General features: G+C 31.9%; 1 protein-coding gene across 3 annotated transcripts in view; it reads right to left on the bottom strand.

The window, feature by feature from the left end:
- Window positions 1-17,001, bottom strand: part of Mgat4a (alpha-1,3-mannosyl-glycoprotein 4-beta-N-acetylglucosaminyltransferase a) — a 389,138-nt gene extending 372,137 nt beyond the window's left edge. For all 3 annotated transcript variants that reach the window (XR_012455286.1, XM_074117925.1, XM_074117926.1), the window contains exon 1: window positions 16,328-17,001. The gene's annotated coding sequence lies outside the window, so the exon portion shown is untranslated. The remainder of the gene's footprint in view (window positions 1-16,327) is intronic.
- Between the last annotated feature and the right edge of the window lie 1,111 nt (window positions 17,002-18,112).

The following is an 18,112-nucleotide window of genomic DNA, read 5'->3' as shown; positions in this document are numbered from 1 at the left end:
AGGCTTTGGAAATTAGTATGGATCATTCAGCTTTATTTTTAAACTCAAATAACTTGTTTGTTAGAAGGGTATTCAGATACTTTTATTATTTCTTATACCAATAAATATACGACTCAAAATCAGGTAGTTAATAATGAACATGCTGAGTAATTAATTTTAAAAAAACCTTTCATACGCAAAAATAAATTTAACGCAATTGAAGAGCATGGTGCAAAAAGGAGTTTACATTTTTTTTTTCAGAAAATGTGTTTAGTGGCGCCCCCTATTGTATGTTCAATTCTACATCTTTTGGTGCATAAACGAGTCTTTATGCAGACTCGTTTATTTTTACTTATTCTCTAACCTAGGTTAGATTTGGAGCAAAAATGAGTTTTCTACTGTAGATAACTATCTTTTGCTCCAAACAGAAAAGATGATGCAATCAATCAAACAAAATATTTTTATTAGGTTTATTTAATGTTTATATTAGGTAGATATTATTATTTTTCTTTTTGACAGGCATAAATATATTTCTAACATTCGTTTCGACAAGACACAAAATGCCACTTAAAAACTCAAAAACAAGAAATCTGTTGACTAAAGTACTTATGTTAATATGTATTCAAGTTTTACTGAAAATTATGATTTTGGTGCAAAAAAGAGAATAGCTGCAAAATAACTTTTGCTTATAGCAAGCTTAAAAAATGCCCTAGAAAGTTCAAATTGAGCCCCAAATGACCCCATCACAATATATTAACTAATCCTTACAGCAGACACACCATAAAGAATACATCTTAAAGCATATTTAATTTTTTGTCTCTACTAAAAATTTTAAAAAACTGTAGATAACTCCTTTTTGCACCAAGCTCTTCAATTATGACGAAACAAACGTGCTAATTCCCAACTATATTCAACCATTTGAATCTTGGGCTCATCTTTTTTGTTTCTCCGTAACAAACTCGTACCCAATTACCTGAATTACTATTATTTTTCAATGATTTGAGGCGCGTCAACATCTCAGGATATTGGCGCCCGGAGCTTTTTTCAGTGCACACCGGACACTGTTGTCTGTAACGAGAGAACTCTATCCATCACCGGACAGTGGAGCTGTAAGAAGCTCCTAGGAAGAGAAAATCTAAGGATCAGCAGCAGGATTCGAACACGGGACCTCCGCGTGGAATACCAATATGCTAACCGCATAGCTAATCCCTTCCCTTACCTGAATTATTAAAATTAACTTTAATATTTACAACTTCAAGGAGTGGATAAATCATTTGTATTTACTTATTGACAGCAGATATATTCTTGAGGATGATCTTAATAAAAATTGCATCTTAAATTTTAATTTTTTTTTGAATTTGTATCATTCGCAATACTGACATTGCACACTTGGCGCTAGCTTGTTGCAAGCTCGCTGAATTCAAGTTTAATTCTTTTTCAAAATTTGTGTCATATTTTTTTTTGTTACCCAACTAAAGTTGAATTTATTCTTTTCTGATATTATTAATAAAGAATGGAACAAACAATTATTGTCAGTTTCTGCTGCTCGCGGCTTTAAAGGTAAAGTCCTGAGTCTGACCGTAAACCATTTTTTTAATATTAAATTAAATTATCAAATGATTAAGTATAAATGTGTCAACACAAAACCTGAACCAAATGGTGCACCCTTCTAACCAGTATTGATGGCAACGCTTGTCTTTTTTATATAAAGTTATTTGAAACGTTATCAAGAAGCTGTAATTAACTGAACTTTGAACTTTTTAAAATTTAAAAGTTTTCATTCACGAAAGCGCAATATACTCCCAATGGACATTTCAATGAATAAAGTAGCGTAGAACTGAGACTATCTGATTAATGTTTCCTCTCACTGATGAACTCTACTGTTCCTGTTGGACCTTGGCCCTTCTACTGTCTATCACTCCAAACTCATTGCTTCTGATCTCCCATCTTCTTCTTTGCACCCATTTTTTGGAGATCATCCACAACATTATCTAGCTCTTCTCTAATAACAACTTGTGGCCTTCGAGAGGTTGGCCGCACAAAATGTTTTTGTAATTCCGTTAAGTCCAAGCCGTCACATTGTGGTGAGAATGTCTTTGTTCTTGGAAGAGAATTTGTAGCTCTCAATATTGGCTGAGTTTTGGAAATAAAGGGAGTTACGATTTGAACTTTTTTTCCATCATCAATAATTACAGAGAAAAAAGGGGTAAACAACTTAGCCCGGACACCCTGTTTATCCAAATAATCAAATATTTCTCTCGGCAGAACATCACAGTACTTAAGTAACAATGAATAATTGATAAAAATAAAGATTTCACCATAAAGAATAAAAGAAACCTCATTTTCAAATTTAATATCAAAGGTTTGTCAGTTTTTTCATTGCACTGAAAAAAGAACTAAGTCTGGGATGATTTAGTTAGGCATTAAATAAAGTGAATATAAGATTTGTTTTCTATCCTTTAATGAAGGCCGACTAATTTAAGAATAGAGTGCAAGTTTTAAAACTACTGAGGAACAAGTATTAGCTACAAAATTCAAAAACAGAACGACTGACAATTCGTGATTATGTACTAGTAAAACCTCCAAAAATACAAAATTCAGATTCAGCCATAAGCAACAATGTCGAAATGACAAATTAAGTAACCTATTACCAATTTAATCTAGATTTATCTGTTGTTCACAAACAACTAGTGTATTTTACACCTTACTGCGTATAAAACTTGTTCTGAGCTGTGAAATTGCATTTTGCAATTCTCAATTTGTTCTAATACTTTTATTATTCTTAACACAGTTTATTTAACAAATATAAAAACTGCACTTAATCTGCATTTCCTTTTTAAAGGAATACGTGAAACATAATTGTTGACATAAAGTTATGGACACTGCGTTTAAAGAGAACTCAATTGAAGTTAATAAGGAATTTGTTCACATTATGTTTCTTCGTGGATATTCACATTTTCTAGTCCAATTAACTTTTTGTTCTTTCTTCTTTTTTTTCTGTCACGGCCGCTGTCTAAACATCCCAACTTGTGCAAAAATCGTCACCTCTAGAATGCCAATTTTAGTTTAACAATAATTCGACTGCATTACTTAACAACCTTTCCTTCATTTAGATATCTCTATACTGTTGACGCAGCTTTCTTCATATCAATATACAGAATCGATACAATTGCCCACCAACAACATTAGGTAAGAGCTTCAATTATTTTTTAAAGTGGAGTATTAGACCAAAAAAACAAAGTTATTAGGTTTACTAGCAAAAGACCTGAAATTAATAACTTTGTTAAAGTTAATGGCAACCTATTACCATGGGAAAGCTAAGTATCTTGGGCTACCGCTAGATTCCGAGCCAACATTTTCCTGGCATATTAACTAATTCTGAGATAAACTCTTAGGCCTTATCTGAGTCTTTTTCCTCTTCTGAAACAAATTAGTAGGTTCAATAAAAAAAATGTAATATATAACCTATACGAACGCCCAATACTATTATTATATGCAGCTCCTTTATGATCCTACAATGGCGCTACCAACTACCAAAAACTGCAAAGGGCATCAAATAAATGTTTGCGGTTAGTTCCAGACTGATAACGATTGACGATAAGCACGCTGTGCTAGATAGTGTGTCTACCACTAGTTGAAACACAACCAAAAGGTTTATTCAGTCTTGTTCGAGCAGTCTACACAGTCATATTGCCTAAATCGTGGAATATAACAAAGACCCAATGCTGTATAAAATATATAAACAAAACTGACTGAATCACATCTTGTTATAAAGTAACTTTCACGTTAAGGTTTACTTTTTTAAATTATTTGATTCCTTAACTTGTAAATAAACTTAATACTTAACTCAAGGCAAATTGTATTATTTTCTGTTTGGCATTTGGCCTGAAACACTTCTAGAAGCAGTATTTCTAAATATTTGTAAATAAAATTCTATAACTTCAGTCTTTTCGTGCCTAGTTTGCGTAAGCAATGGTTGAAAAAAGCTGACCCTGTAAGCTCAGGAATGTAGCAAGAATTTAAAGGAAAATATGGAATTCTCCAAATTGCAATTTAAATAGCGAACGAAGTAAAAGATAATATTATTGCATCATATTAGGAATAATTGAGAAGTATAAAATAAAATTTTCTCAATTTAATAATTATACTTTGTAGGCATTTACATAAACTACATATTAATGGATTATTTCGATGGAAGTTTACATACAATTAATACTGGCTGCCTCAGATTATATTTAACTAGATAATAAGAATAATTATTTGTTTATTATATTCTCTTATTAGATTTGGGAATAAATAAAACGTTACGTTCGCAATAATAACTCCTATTCACGGTCTTCTTGGAGTTAGAATTTGATCTGCTTAATAAAAAGTTATTTCTGACATTCACCACTCATTTATAATATATATTTTGATTGATATCATTTTTACAAGTTCTGCTACAATTTTGTAAATTTTACGAATTTGATAATTCAGCATACATGACTCAGATGTAAGTTTTAAGTGGCTTGTTGTAAATTAGAGGGTAAAATTAATCTTTTTCTTGTTTGTTTTTTAAAATAAGTTTTACACAATTTCTACATTTGCCAGGCAATCAATAATATGAAAACACCAGACAGAATTTGTATTTAATCAGAAAGAGAAACTGGCAATTTTTGGTGAAAATAAAGGTAGATGATGATGATGATGACGATGAAGAGGTTTTGCTTTTAGCAGACCCAATCACTGCGGTTATAAGGTTATTTATGGACTGGTTTTTGTCTTCTAGGAGCCTTTTATGGCGGAAAGTGGTTTTCTATACCAAGAGAAATCGATCTCAGTTTTGTCTAGCTCCTAAATTCTGAAACTTACTTCTACCATAGCTAGCGAAAACCCTATAAAGATGCGTTAATCATAGTTTTCACACTTATTGGTTGAGAGATACTGTCATAAGTTATAATGTGACAAAAATTGGATGATTAAAAACAGGCAAACTAAATATTTGAAAATGGTTTGATCGACAATTTCACACCTAGTGTAAAACTTTCACAATCTACCACAGCTCTTCCGGCTATTTAGAGTTATAAAAATACAAATCTGAACGATCTATTATAACAAAAATTTAAACTAATCTCTCAATGTCATCTGTACGAACCAAGTTAAATGAAACACGTTGTAGCAATTTTTGGAAAATGCGTTACAACATAAAAATCAATTCGTAAAGACGGTTGGCCGATTTGGTCAACACTTTGGAAACAGAAGCTATATGACAAAAATATTTTTAAAACGGAATTACCCAGATTTGAGTTTCCTACTTATCTCAAGATATTCCGTTTAATTGTACAACACAAAGTAGTAACACACGATATTTACTGTTTTCTTATTTAAGAATCATTAAACACTCCAATGAAAACTAAATTTTGACAATTTGTCATGTTCGGCACCATTTCCTTGGCTAAAATTCGTTAACACTTAACTTCCGCTGCATTTATGATTGCTGCCCGAGCATATCTTTATATGAATGAAGAAAATTATTTTTATACCCAAGCTAACATAAATGCAAGATATTTTAAGATTTTATTCTTCGTGCTCCATTTTAAGATTTTTAAAGAAATTTGAAATTCAAAAATTATTTTCTTACTTTTAAAATATTTAATTTTAGACTTAAATATCAATTTTTCTCCTTGAAGTTTTTTGCTGTTATCAGGAGAAGCTGCATATTTTTATCTTTTGCAAGTGGGATAATGCCTGAGTACGGGAAATTAATATGGAGTTATTCGGCTACATTCAACCTAACTGATAGAGCAATGTGATTAATATCAATTTATCAAAGTGAGAGACTAAAATTGTAATTAAAAAAAACAATTTCCATATGAATAATTTATTGAGAATAAATTTAATTGAAGTCAAATCTACATGTTTTGCGATTTTCATTTTGAGTAGTTGTTTTAGTAGACAAGTGGATAGATAGAAGCAATTCCACGGTGTCCCACAACAAGTGTGTCCAGCTACCTCCGGAGAGGAAATGATCCCTTACAAAATCCCGTCAATAGTTTGCGACCTCAAGATGGTTGGGGATCAAATGAAATAATACCAAAAAAAAACTACTGTTCTAACAAAAGTTATGGTTCCTATTTATCCCCTTTTTGATGCAGGGCGTGGAAAACTGAAAACGCCTCATGATCTACCATATACAATTTAAGAATATTTTATGTTTCAAAAAAAATTTTTTTGCGTAAGATAAAACTTCGAAGATTCTTATACAAATCCGTGGCGTAGATGATGAACACCACATATTCAAGATTTTAACGGACACTGTAAAGGCTAGCTTTGAGAAGTATACTCATACATAATTACGGCCATATTATTCAGAAGGCTAGATAGAAATAATATCACAATCACTGTATCATCATGATGATCACTTTTTAATATGAGCATCGAAGTAATGGGAATGACCTTTTGACTTCAAGATTCATTTAAGGATAAACAACGGTTGTGTACGCACTTACCAGTATCCTTTTCCTTGGCAATAATAAAGAATTTTCCGATACACCGGAGGAAGTAAAAAACAAAAGGAAGTTTTCTTTGATGATTTTGTTCAGTTTCTCAGAAGCAATATTTTATATCAACAAAGGAAACTGTATTCACTCTCGGTAAAATGAGTTATATGGGATAAATCAAATTTAACCATCGTTTATATAATACCAGATTAATCTTCAAATTTCAAGATTTCTCCTTAAAACTTTTAGATTTCAAGTTGCGAGCTTTTATTTATTTTTTGTTATATTAGAAAAGAACATTATTAAAATATATTGCTCACTATTTTTTAGATCATTTTCAGGCCTTGATAAAATATTATGCCGATGTGTGATACACGACAACATAACTTAATTTACTGACAATAGTATTAAAAAATAAATAAATGTTAAAGCGATAGAGCTTAATTTTTGTGGATTAGCAACCTATAGTTAATTAGGGAAAAAAACTTGTGCTGAGCTAAGTACATTACAAACTGTAGTTAACTCTTTGTATTGTTACGGCCTTAAAAACATTACAATTCAAGTGAAGGAGAGGCGACAAAATGTAGGCTTTATATTATTTTAAGCGTGAAGTACATTCATAGAAGTGTTATATCCCTGACCCCTCTTTGGAGGCAATAGGCAAAAGCAAAAGCTCTTTTAAGAAGCTAGATTTAGTCAAATATCCGGCTATTAGAATTATTACATCCTAATTTTATTTGTAATCCTTAGTTTAACTATAGTAATATTGTAGAAATTAAACTTGAGTTCATAAGAAGACAGAACAGAAGACACACTAACTTAAGAATAAACAAAGTAAAAATATTAGATACATTGTCAATAAGCCCTGAAGATGACCTAATCCTTAGGTAGAAAGCTAGGCAAAATAAATCATTACAGAAATTGGTATTATTCTACTTTCCTTCTAGATTAGTGAATCAATATTACTACATTTAAAACCCTTACTTCACTTTCTTACATTGTGTAGCCGCGGCCTAATAACATTTTTTTTTTTTTTTGGTAGATTCATTTTCAATCTATTCTGGCCCAAGCTAACCGTGTTTTCCAATATTTTAAAGCATTTTCAAAAAAACTCTTTCTCTCTTGTCACTACATGCTTGAAGGAACGAGGTCATGTAAAGCATCATGAACCTTCAGATTATGTTTGGAGAGATTTTTTTTTGGATAACGTAAGATAATCAAATAAAAATAGTCTCTTTTATAATGTTTAATGTTAGTTAAACAAGCATGCATGTTACAGAACAGTACAGTATTTGTAATTAACTTCACAATACGATCCCATATGTTAATATAAAAAATACATTGCAGACTTACTAATTAAATTCGACTGATTAGTACATGCATGATATTGTAGATACCATTATCGTCAAAATTTAATTTTAGCAAAAAATAAAACCTCGAAAAAGTTAGAAGTCTTAGGGTCGAGGGTATTTATTTCTTCCTCCAAAATCACTAATGTCCGAAAGATTATGAAAATTAATGTTTCTTGTATACAATCAATTTAAAATAAGAACAGTCACAAAGGGTAAAGCTGTTAAAGGTTACTACTGTGGATTAGATGAACGGTAACTATTGTTACACAAGACAGGATGAGTAAACCTCCACTATGATCTCTGTTGACGATGTTTACAATAGAAAGAGAGATCAGTGTAGATGGTGAGGAACGAGATTACTTCTCACACATACAAACAGTAGTCAACACTATTAACTATTTATTTCCTGGTCCTCTTTTATTCCAATTCAAATATTAAGTTGTAGTAGAACAACTATTTAGGAACTATTCTAGATCGTGCGGTGCGACTATGGTCATTTCACACTGTCTAGAACTGAACTTCCAACAGTACACGCCAATGTTCTTTCAGACACTGCATAATAATATGAACTTTATTCAATTAAAAGTAGAATGAAGTTGTATAGCAACATCATTAAGAGGTCATTGATTTTATTTAAATGGCGCACTTCAGTCATATAATTAATTTCTAATTGGAAATGGGTACCAAAACTTCAGGTAGCCGTTGTTTTTTAACTAGTGAATTCACTAGTCACTTTTCCACTCCAAATCTGCTTGAAAAATATTTAGGTTATTAAAATAATTGTATTTTTTCTTCAATTACATTTAAGGCACGAAACCATTAGAGGGCATTGGCGCCCACAATGTTCCCTGTTAAAGACAACATTGTTCGTCCCTGGACGGACAGGGACAGACAGTGAGATATAACAGACACCAGAAAGTGTAGTTAGGTAACTACTAAAATCGAAAAATAACAGAATGCTCAGTACAGTGCCACTAAAAGATCCTTTTTTTTTACACTTTTGCACAAAACCAGCTTAGTGGCAGTGCCACTTTATTACTATATTTAACTCTGCAAGCTTCGTTGCACTTGAACCCTTTTCTAGGAATGTTATCCTGGAGAGGCAAGTTCTGAGAAAGAGATGCTATTAAGATACCTTTTAGCATAAAAATTTGGATGCACTACCTTTTCAATACTAAAAAGAATTCAATATATAGGAAAAACTCAAATTTGAAGAAACTGGTTGAGGGGGAGTGCCCCCTGTACTGAATTAAAATTCTGTTAATTTTTTTTTTTTTTTTTGTACGAAATAAATAGTTTCAGAAGATTTTATTAGCAAGCTGCAGCAAGGGAGTCATAGTGTTTCATACCAGAGATATATTTTTATAAAGTACAGATAAAAATGGCAGCCAAACAAATAATTTTAAATGTTTCACCTTCATCTACCAAACTTAATTAAATTTCCCATCAAAATTTATGAATTTATGATTAAACTTCTATTTCTGCTTCTAGTTCCAGAGACCTGAATTACAAGCAGACAGAAAGTTTGTACATTTGAAAGACAAAGATAGTTGAATTAAGTTTTTATGAGTAGTTACTCACAAGGCAAGAAGTTCAAGCACAAGTTCTTAGTATTATATACATTCAACTTTTTGTAAACTACCTGGCCGTGTTACTCGGTACTAGTAAGAAAAAGTTTCCTTTAAATTCGATCAGAATTCAAATTACACACAAGAAAACCATCATAAGAAAATTTTGTTATTTTGGTGAGGGACTTAAATTAGTTTTTCTTCTTTTCTCTAAAAGAAAATGTTATTAGAGCTTCTATTTTACATATAACTTCAGATCTACCTATAGGAATACTAGATCTTCCAGAAGGTCCATGTTACAGCATCAATTTATATTCACATAACATTCTCTCGTATACACACTGTGCTTATTTTCATAGCAGCATAGTTCTACCTCAAGTTTTCTTCTGTGTTTAATAAAACTATTTATATAAACTATCAAACTGTATCAAATTCCTTTAAAAAAACTTTTCCATTAAGCCCTTAAAGTCAAATAAGCTTTGATAAAACAGGAAACTGTGTAAGACGCTACTAGTACCTCCTTTAACATTTTTCTATGTTGAATATTTGTACTGCAAATATTAAATCAAGATAAGTTTTATTTTGTCTTCGAATGTGGTCGAAGGAAACATTGTGAGTTCTTCCTTTAACCTGTTAAAGAACGGAGATCTGGTACAAACCTCCTGATATTCCAAATAATGATTTATAAGGGAAATGGGAGTTTTCTCCTCTTTCAATATAGAATCTGTTCAGCGCTGTGTCCTGTAATGTAGAACTGTATGAGTTCTTAAACCACAATGCCCAGTAAGGGATGCAACATTTTATTCTGACAGATAATCGTAACAAATAATAATCATCTCCCTTTAGTTATGGAACCCTAATCTGCATTTTAGATTGCCGTCAACCAGATGATGAATGATGCGAAGACGTCCGTTTCTAGAATAACAGTAGGATTAGAGTGCAAAAAAGGTGACTTTGGGGTAGTTTAATTTCTCTTCTCATTTCGTGAAACACCCATAATAACGACCTGACACCCAGACCAGAACGTCCTTGATATGAGGGTACAGAAATCTAATTCTAGTCTTCTGGTACATTCCAGCACTATAATTATGGTGGGACACAAGAATTTAGAGCTTTCAGTACAGTCTTGATGAGATGATTCTAAATCCCTTTTCACTAAGTTTCCACTCGCTCAACCGAATCATACCAAAGAATAGCATAATCGCCAACATGTGAGACAGCAGTCTCTTCACCAAGACATTCATCCTTTCCATCAGAAGACGAAGTAGTAAGCAGGTACCACACCAGGTAGAGCCACCTTAGAACATTTCTCTCGTAAGGAATGTCAACTACCATCTCTCACTTTTTCAAATTTAGAGTTTTTTTTTTTAGCCGCCCTTCTAAATGGTACTGGTAAGTTTTTTTGTTTTTTGTTACATAACTGCTTTTTCAGAACTTTGCAGTTTTTTATTTTTTCTTTGGCCATTAGATTGCGTTTAGCTGAAAAATTTATAGTTGATTATGTATTATATACAATACTTTTCTATTCTTGGTCGAAGAGAAATTAAAATAACGTAAACAAAAAAATAAATAAAAATAACAGGAATATTCTGACTGAGCGATCATCAATACAAACTGAGTGGCTTTTTGTGCATTTTCAGATCAACTTAACAACTAGAACTAACTAGCAAGACTGAGTATTTACAGCGTTCAACCCATGATCAAAATGTAGAGTAACTTTTAAATCTTTGTTCCAAATATTTCTTTTGTTATTTTTATTGCTTTTTAGTTGAGTAATAAATTTGATAAAGAGCTTGTCCAAACAAACTGCTTGCCCATGTTTGGACATGCCCCATGGCTAAAAATAAAGGCACCTAAAAACGGTATCCAACCTTAGCCAAAAACACTTTTTTGTAGAACAACTCCCTTCTATTATTTCATTTCATTTACAATTTGAGCTTATATTTAATTTACTATCAAAATATTGTGACCGCTCAATTATAACAATTACTATGTACAACACTTGACCTAAATCGTCGTGGGCTGTTCAATTAAAATGCTGGAAACATAAAATCTTTTCGATTTTTTAAATTAGATCAAAGAAAAAAATAAAAAGTCATGAATTAATTTGGCTTCTCATTACATTTTTTAATTTCGCCAATTACAACGTTCATTCGTGTTTAGTTTTTAAAAATGAATCTTTTATTAATACGATCCCAATACAATATCTTTTACTAGATTCTTTTGCATCAACAGTTATTTGTGCTAATGATTTTAGCAGTCAATCTCTATCCTGCAAAGAACTATATCCATATCTGGGTAGAGAACTACTCTGAATATTTCCTTTCTCACGGAACCGTTAGGAAAAAAACTGATACTTATATCTTTATCATCATACAAACTGGGGCAATTTTTTCTTTAGCATTGGAAATGAATTAAGAATTGCAGCATTGGAAATTGGTAGGAGGTACTCTTCTTACACAATGCACTTTGATAAAGATTTATTCCTGAACCTTTTTTGCTACAGTTGCTGAAATAATGAATTGAAAAATATAAATTTGAAAATAATAAAATAAAACAAAGATCTATATTCAATTACGTTAAAAACAATACGGGTCATGAATTACTTACTATTGTTATTAAACTGCTGAGATAACCATTAGCCTAAATTGCTTCCCCATTCAATTATTATTATATTGGAAAACTGATGTAAATATAGAAATAAAAATCAATTACAAAATTTGAATTACAAAACACAGACGGTATACAGGGAAGAGAGAACTAAATATTTAATATAAAAATCAAACGCAATAAAAACCAATTATTTTTTGTTAATATTGCTATGCAGTATTAAGGTCAAAACTGTTATATTATTGAAGTCATTGCTGACATTTTTGCCGATATTGGTTCCTTTTTTGTTAACCCTTCCACAGCCGTTTAAAAATGGCCTCTACTTCTTAAAATAAAACATAATGCTGGCTGTCAGAAAGAGTTTGGCTTTGTCCTAGATTTATTAAGGTCGATATCGATTTTAAAGTTAATGAACTAATCACTTTTTTTTATATACCTACGAAGTCTGTAAATGGAATTCTAGTTTTTCTAGAACTACCAAGAGAAATAACCTCAATGTGGTGACGATGCTATTACTTAAGTCACTTATAATGACATTCAATGATTTCCTTTTGGAGCACCACAACAAAATCTAAATGGTTGCAATGAATGGATAGAAGGATCATTAATGCATGCTGAAGAGTGCTTGATACAATATTTTAAACAAAAAAACATTATTATATACTAGAATTTCATCACCAAAACAGAAAATAAACCAAAATTTCGACTGAATTTCTTGCTTGTGAATGCGTCCAACAAGAACTATGGAGTGGTTTTCTCTTAAACCATTCATCTTCTAGAGCGAACATATATTTCCCCTCTAACCAGATAATACTAGGTCTGTCCATTCGACTGATCGCTATTACCAAGTCTAAAGTAGCACTTTTAACCCCCAAATAAAAACGAACTGATTCAATTCATTCTGGGAGCTATAAAAAGATTCATCTGTTTTTCAAAAGATTGAAGGGGGGAAATGAGAAATAACAGGATCCCAAAACTTGGTATAGGTAATATTTTGGATACCATCATCATTTCTGCTTCGGTAAGTATCCACTTATTGCAAATGTATGTATTCTGTATTAACCTTAGCATAATTGAAAATAAGCTTCGGATCCACAATGCAATGCTGGATAATAGCACTGATTTTTAAACCACTTTTGGAATCCTCATCTGAGTCGGACTGGCTCTGAGTCAGAAGAGTAGCGTAGTGGCAGCAACTTACTTGAAGTCAACTTCTTTACATTAAACTCATGAATTAATCAGCGATTATGGAGAAACATTCATTACTTCATCACTAAGACAATAACCACTTAATTGATGTTTTTATTTGGCTCTTATTATTACATGATATTAAATCATCATTAGAAAGTCAGTTTGTCTGGCTTCCTTAATCGACAGGACAAAGAACCCAACAAACTGTATTTATGTACAGTGTAAAAAGGGGCGCTCAGTTAGGATTCCCTTTTTGAGGAAAACTAGAATTTATATAATCATCGCCTTAAGAGGATGTAGTTTTATTTTTGCATTTTCTAATTTGCTGTTAGATGTTAAAAAATTAAGCAATTAAAGAACTATTATCAAAAGTTTTTTAAACATATTTAATAAGAGAATGAATATTAAAGAAAAAGTTCCAAATCATTAAAGATATAAGAATATTTCTTCCACACCTTTCGGCTCCGGTGAGCATTTAGGTCTTTTTGAATTTATCTTCTTGCACATGTTATCTTTATTATGATTACTGGTTATAAAGTTATGGTGAAAACGTTTTTACAACGGCGGTTATCAAATATTTACAAGCACCATATTAATAATCACGAACAATAAACTGTACCTAAAAAATATAAATAAACAAAAAAGGCAAATAAATGAAAGATAGTTACTTTTAGTTTTATAAATTTCAAGATTCTGAAATAGCCCTTCCCTCAATCAAATACCAAATAATTCAGCTAGTAAATTCAATAACTATAAGCATGAAGAATAACTGCTTTCCTCTTGTCGTTTTAATGTTTTATTCAAGGCAGAGTAAACGAGATAAATTTCTAGATCGTTTTAGCGTACAAGAACATGATCAACATTGATTACATTTCGTCTGGTACTTAATATTAAGGAACCTAAAATTTAATTGTCTCCAAATCATTGAAAACTGTAATACGATTTTAGCCAAAAAAAAAATCAAAAACGATCAGCCCAAGATTTGCCCGGATAAAATTTAATCTGTAGACGTCCTAAAAAGACGTTTTCTTCCTGGCGGGCAACCTGAAACGGATGTTCAGACTTGAGAACTTATGGCACTGAGTCATAGACCCTTACTTCGGCTAGTAAATTTCGACTTGACTGCAGGGAGAGATAGATACTACAGAGCTTGTTCACAGAACTCATGGTCCTCTCATAGTTGAAAGGCTATGTCAGATTAATGCTGAGCTGAAGAAGTTCTTTATGGAAAATGTGATTCAGTTATTGCGGACTCGGTGCTTGGGCCATTTATACACATGATGGACTGCGTGAACCTAGAAAAGCATACAAAAGGAACTCTGGAGAGAGAAGTCCTGAATAGAAGGATGAGAGAAGGGATGTGATTGAATGCTAAGCATATTTTGAAGAAGGCCAAGGTTGTTACAAGGACCGTACACCCCATTTAAAAATAATCAAGAAATAATAGCTATCACGGAGTAGTATTTCTATAATCACATTTAATTCAGATTAAACGGTCTTATTTCCACTTCTCACAAAGGAAATAAAACTTTAAAAGTTCCGTCTAAATATAAAGATATCTAAATTGAAACAAAAATTTGGTAGGAATCACTTAATTCTGCAGCTTAAAAACAAATTTGGGATACCAGTTGACTTTTCTTAGCCGCCCATGAGCAGCAACACTTTCAGTCACTACGCTCTGGAAGTACGAAATGAACGACCCATATGTAAAGCCAATATCTTATTGATTTTAATGTCTTCAAAAATTCTTTGATTTTACAAACCCCCACTGATGAATGCTTCTGGTTAATTTCTTATTTCATTATTTGAGAAAACTTTCACCTAAAGTCAGTTAAAAGAATTCGCAATGCTACTAATTTTAGTTAAGTGCAAAAATATGAGAGAGAAACTTGATTTCTTGCGCCACCTAAAATAGAACATTCTTGTTATAATGGGATATGTTTCGGAATATAAAATCTAGCAGCGAGCACCCAAGAGGATAAGGCAAGAAAAAACAAGTTTTAAAAAAAATAAAAAAATTAGATGTAAAAACGAAAATTAAGAATTAAAAAAGCTGTATTTTAAAATTGACACAAAATTGGGAATACAATTTCTTCTTTTTCTTACACTTTTCTTTTTTTCTGCGATAAGTATTGACTGACATATTTAAATTCATTTTCAAGCTTCTTTTGATCTATTCTTCTGAACATGATTCAATCCAAAATTAGACTTCTTTGTTGCTAATAATAATAAAAAAAACTGACAATATGGAGAGAGATACGATTATAAATTTATCTCTACTATCGATGCGACAAAAAAAATGTTTAATTTATTACCAAAAATACGGTCTTGGCTAGACCAATAGAATTGTCGATTACTGAAGCCGCAAGGGCTACACCCTGTGCGTTTTTAAACGTTTCTGTGTAAACTTTTCAAGATCAAAGTCATCTTATAAAGTCAACTGAAAACGAAATATGAATTGTAATTTCCTAAGAATATCCAATTAATGATAGTCAATTGAAATATTCTGCATATTCATTCACATACACAAAAAAGATAGTTGATATAGTTGTGAAGTATATTTGCAAGGCCATGATAACCCCTAGCAGCAAAGTTATCGGTCTAACAACTCAGTTACGCATCTACATCTGTCTAGGCAGACCACACTAAACTTCCAATACTTTCAAGAAATATTCTCAAAGCTTGTATTTCATATAATTTATTCATCTAATTTTAGAGGAAAGTTAGTAATTTAAAACATTCTAAATGTTACTAGAAAAATACTGTTGCCAATGCACACTTTTATTATGTTTCAACTAAATCTGTTAATTAATGTTTTTTTAAAAACACCTGATATATTCAAATCTATCCCCTTAAAGAATACAATTTGAATAGATTATTTCTAACAAAGTAAACTCTCAAAATAAAAACCATCATAATACTAAATAAAAGTGAAGTTATGAATGAAACATTACAAGTGAAAGGCTGACCTTCAGCTTGTTTCTATTATGTAATATGAACATATTCGCCAAGCTAAGCAAACGGCATACTTAAGGTGTCATGACCCTTGAATATTAAGAAGACTCAAAAACCGGTCTATGGAAGGTTATATTATCCGACAAAACATTGATAAAAAGATGAGGAAGGTTATGAATAGGTTGCAACTTACCAAGGTTAACACTAATGCACATACACACTGCACATTAAAATGTCCTTATACGAAAACTAAACATGTATTAGATGGGCAATGCGTTGAGATATTTTTATACTTATTTAAACACAAAAAGAAATTAAAAAAAAAACTAAAACCGTTCACTTTATTTGGTGCTCTACACGTTTTCGCGTCAGCGGTTAGACTAGGCCCTGTATAGTTAAGGAGGGGATTGTAATACAGGGACGACCTGCGCCCTCGTCGATGACCTCTAAGAAACAGCATAGTGCTGCTATCTTTGAATTTGCGTTAGAAACGTTCTCTCGGCAAGCAGCGCTCGCTCAACTTCTACATTTTTTATTGTCATAAGTACAATTAATTTGCTGCCACAAGCAAAATAAGAAAAGAAAAATTCATGTTATGCCATCTTGTAAGAATAAACATTTAAAATTCATTCAGATATGAGAGAGAACATGTTGAGTTAATTATAAGTATTTATCCATTTCACCAATGATGGGAGGAGACTCACCGAAATATAGGAGGAGCTTTAGTAAATGAAATACATATACAAGAATAAGTGAGAGATAGTAATTATTGCAATGAAAAATAGAAATTAAAACTGGAGCAGCCTCTATACATTAGATTCATGCTTCGTTTAAAGAGAAGAATTGCAATAATTTGATATCTCTTTCCAGCTTACCAAATAGCTGTTCACACTAATATTAATAATGCCCATAAATTTCTTTTTTGTTTTCTTATGTATTGCTATATAAACTGAAAAGATCCACTAATTAGCCTGATCATAAAGGGCACAAAGTACAAAGAAGTTAATAATTTTAAAAGAAGGTAATAAGCAGCTTTTACAATAACATCATCACGAACTCAGCCAATGATAATTCTCTGTTCTTTACTCTTGATCCATATTGCGCTTTATCCGTTCTTGAAGAATAGATATGGTAGCCTCTAAATCAACAATGTGCATGCCCCAAGTTTGGCGACCGGTTTAACTGTGAGGCTCAAAAAAAAAATCTTCCTCATATTTATATTTAATCCTTTCGTTCTAAGGTTTTTGCACGAAAATAAGAGAGGTTCATACTTACACATCACCCTTTCAACCTATGGAGGTAAGTGTTCTTCAGCGCATTTTTGAACTAATTCTCACCATCAAATTGCTAACATGCCCTTTGCTCTCTCACTTCAATGTTTACATTTATTCTATCGAGCAATGGTACGTTAAATGGAAAAATGTGTTTACAAGAGCCTCTCCTGTATGCTTGTAACAGACTGCAACTATAACATAATTCCTGAGCAGGTATAGTATATCTTGGACTCTACATTGAACAAGAACTGACATGACATCCGCATAATAAACCCAAAGGACGTTTACATTTAATACGAAGACTTCTAGGAAGAATATCTAAAATCATTAAACATAAAGATACTGATTTGAAACGCTTCTGAAACTGATCTGGATTTGGGACTTGAACTGTGGTGGTCAGCAAAGCATAACATGTCGCCTTCAATCTTAACAGCCTAAAATTATTCGCCATATGTTCCATACCATGTCTCCAATAGATGAATTCATATAAACCTTCGTTTTAGTTTGTTAATTTCATTCTCTTTTCTACGGTTACCCAAATCCTCTAACTTATCGCCTATTTTCTTTATTTCTTCCTGGCAACTTTATTGTTTGGCTGAAGAGTTGCTGGCCCTACGATTTTCCCGGTAATGGAGATCAGAAAGAAAAATTGCATTGAACAGTACCATCACCGTGAGGATTTTTCTCACTTCACTCTTGATCGT

The sequence above is a fragment of the Rhodnius prolixus genome, unplaced genomic scaffold (genome assembly GCF_049639745.1).
Source record: "Rhodnius prolixus isolate KJV_2025 unplaced genomic scaffold, Rpr scaffold_2, whole genome shotgun sequence".
Taxonomy (NCBI): domain Eukaryota; kingdom Metazoa; phylum Arthropoda; class Insecta; order Hemiptera; family Reduviidae; genus Rhodnius; species Rhodnius prolixus.
This window is presented reverse-complemented; position numbering and strand designations above follow the sequence as displayed.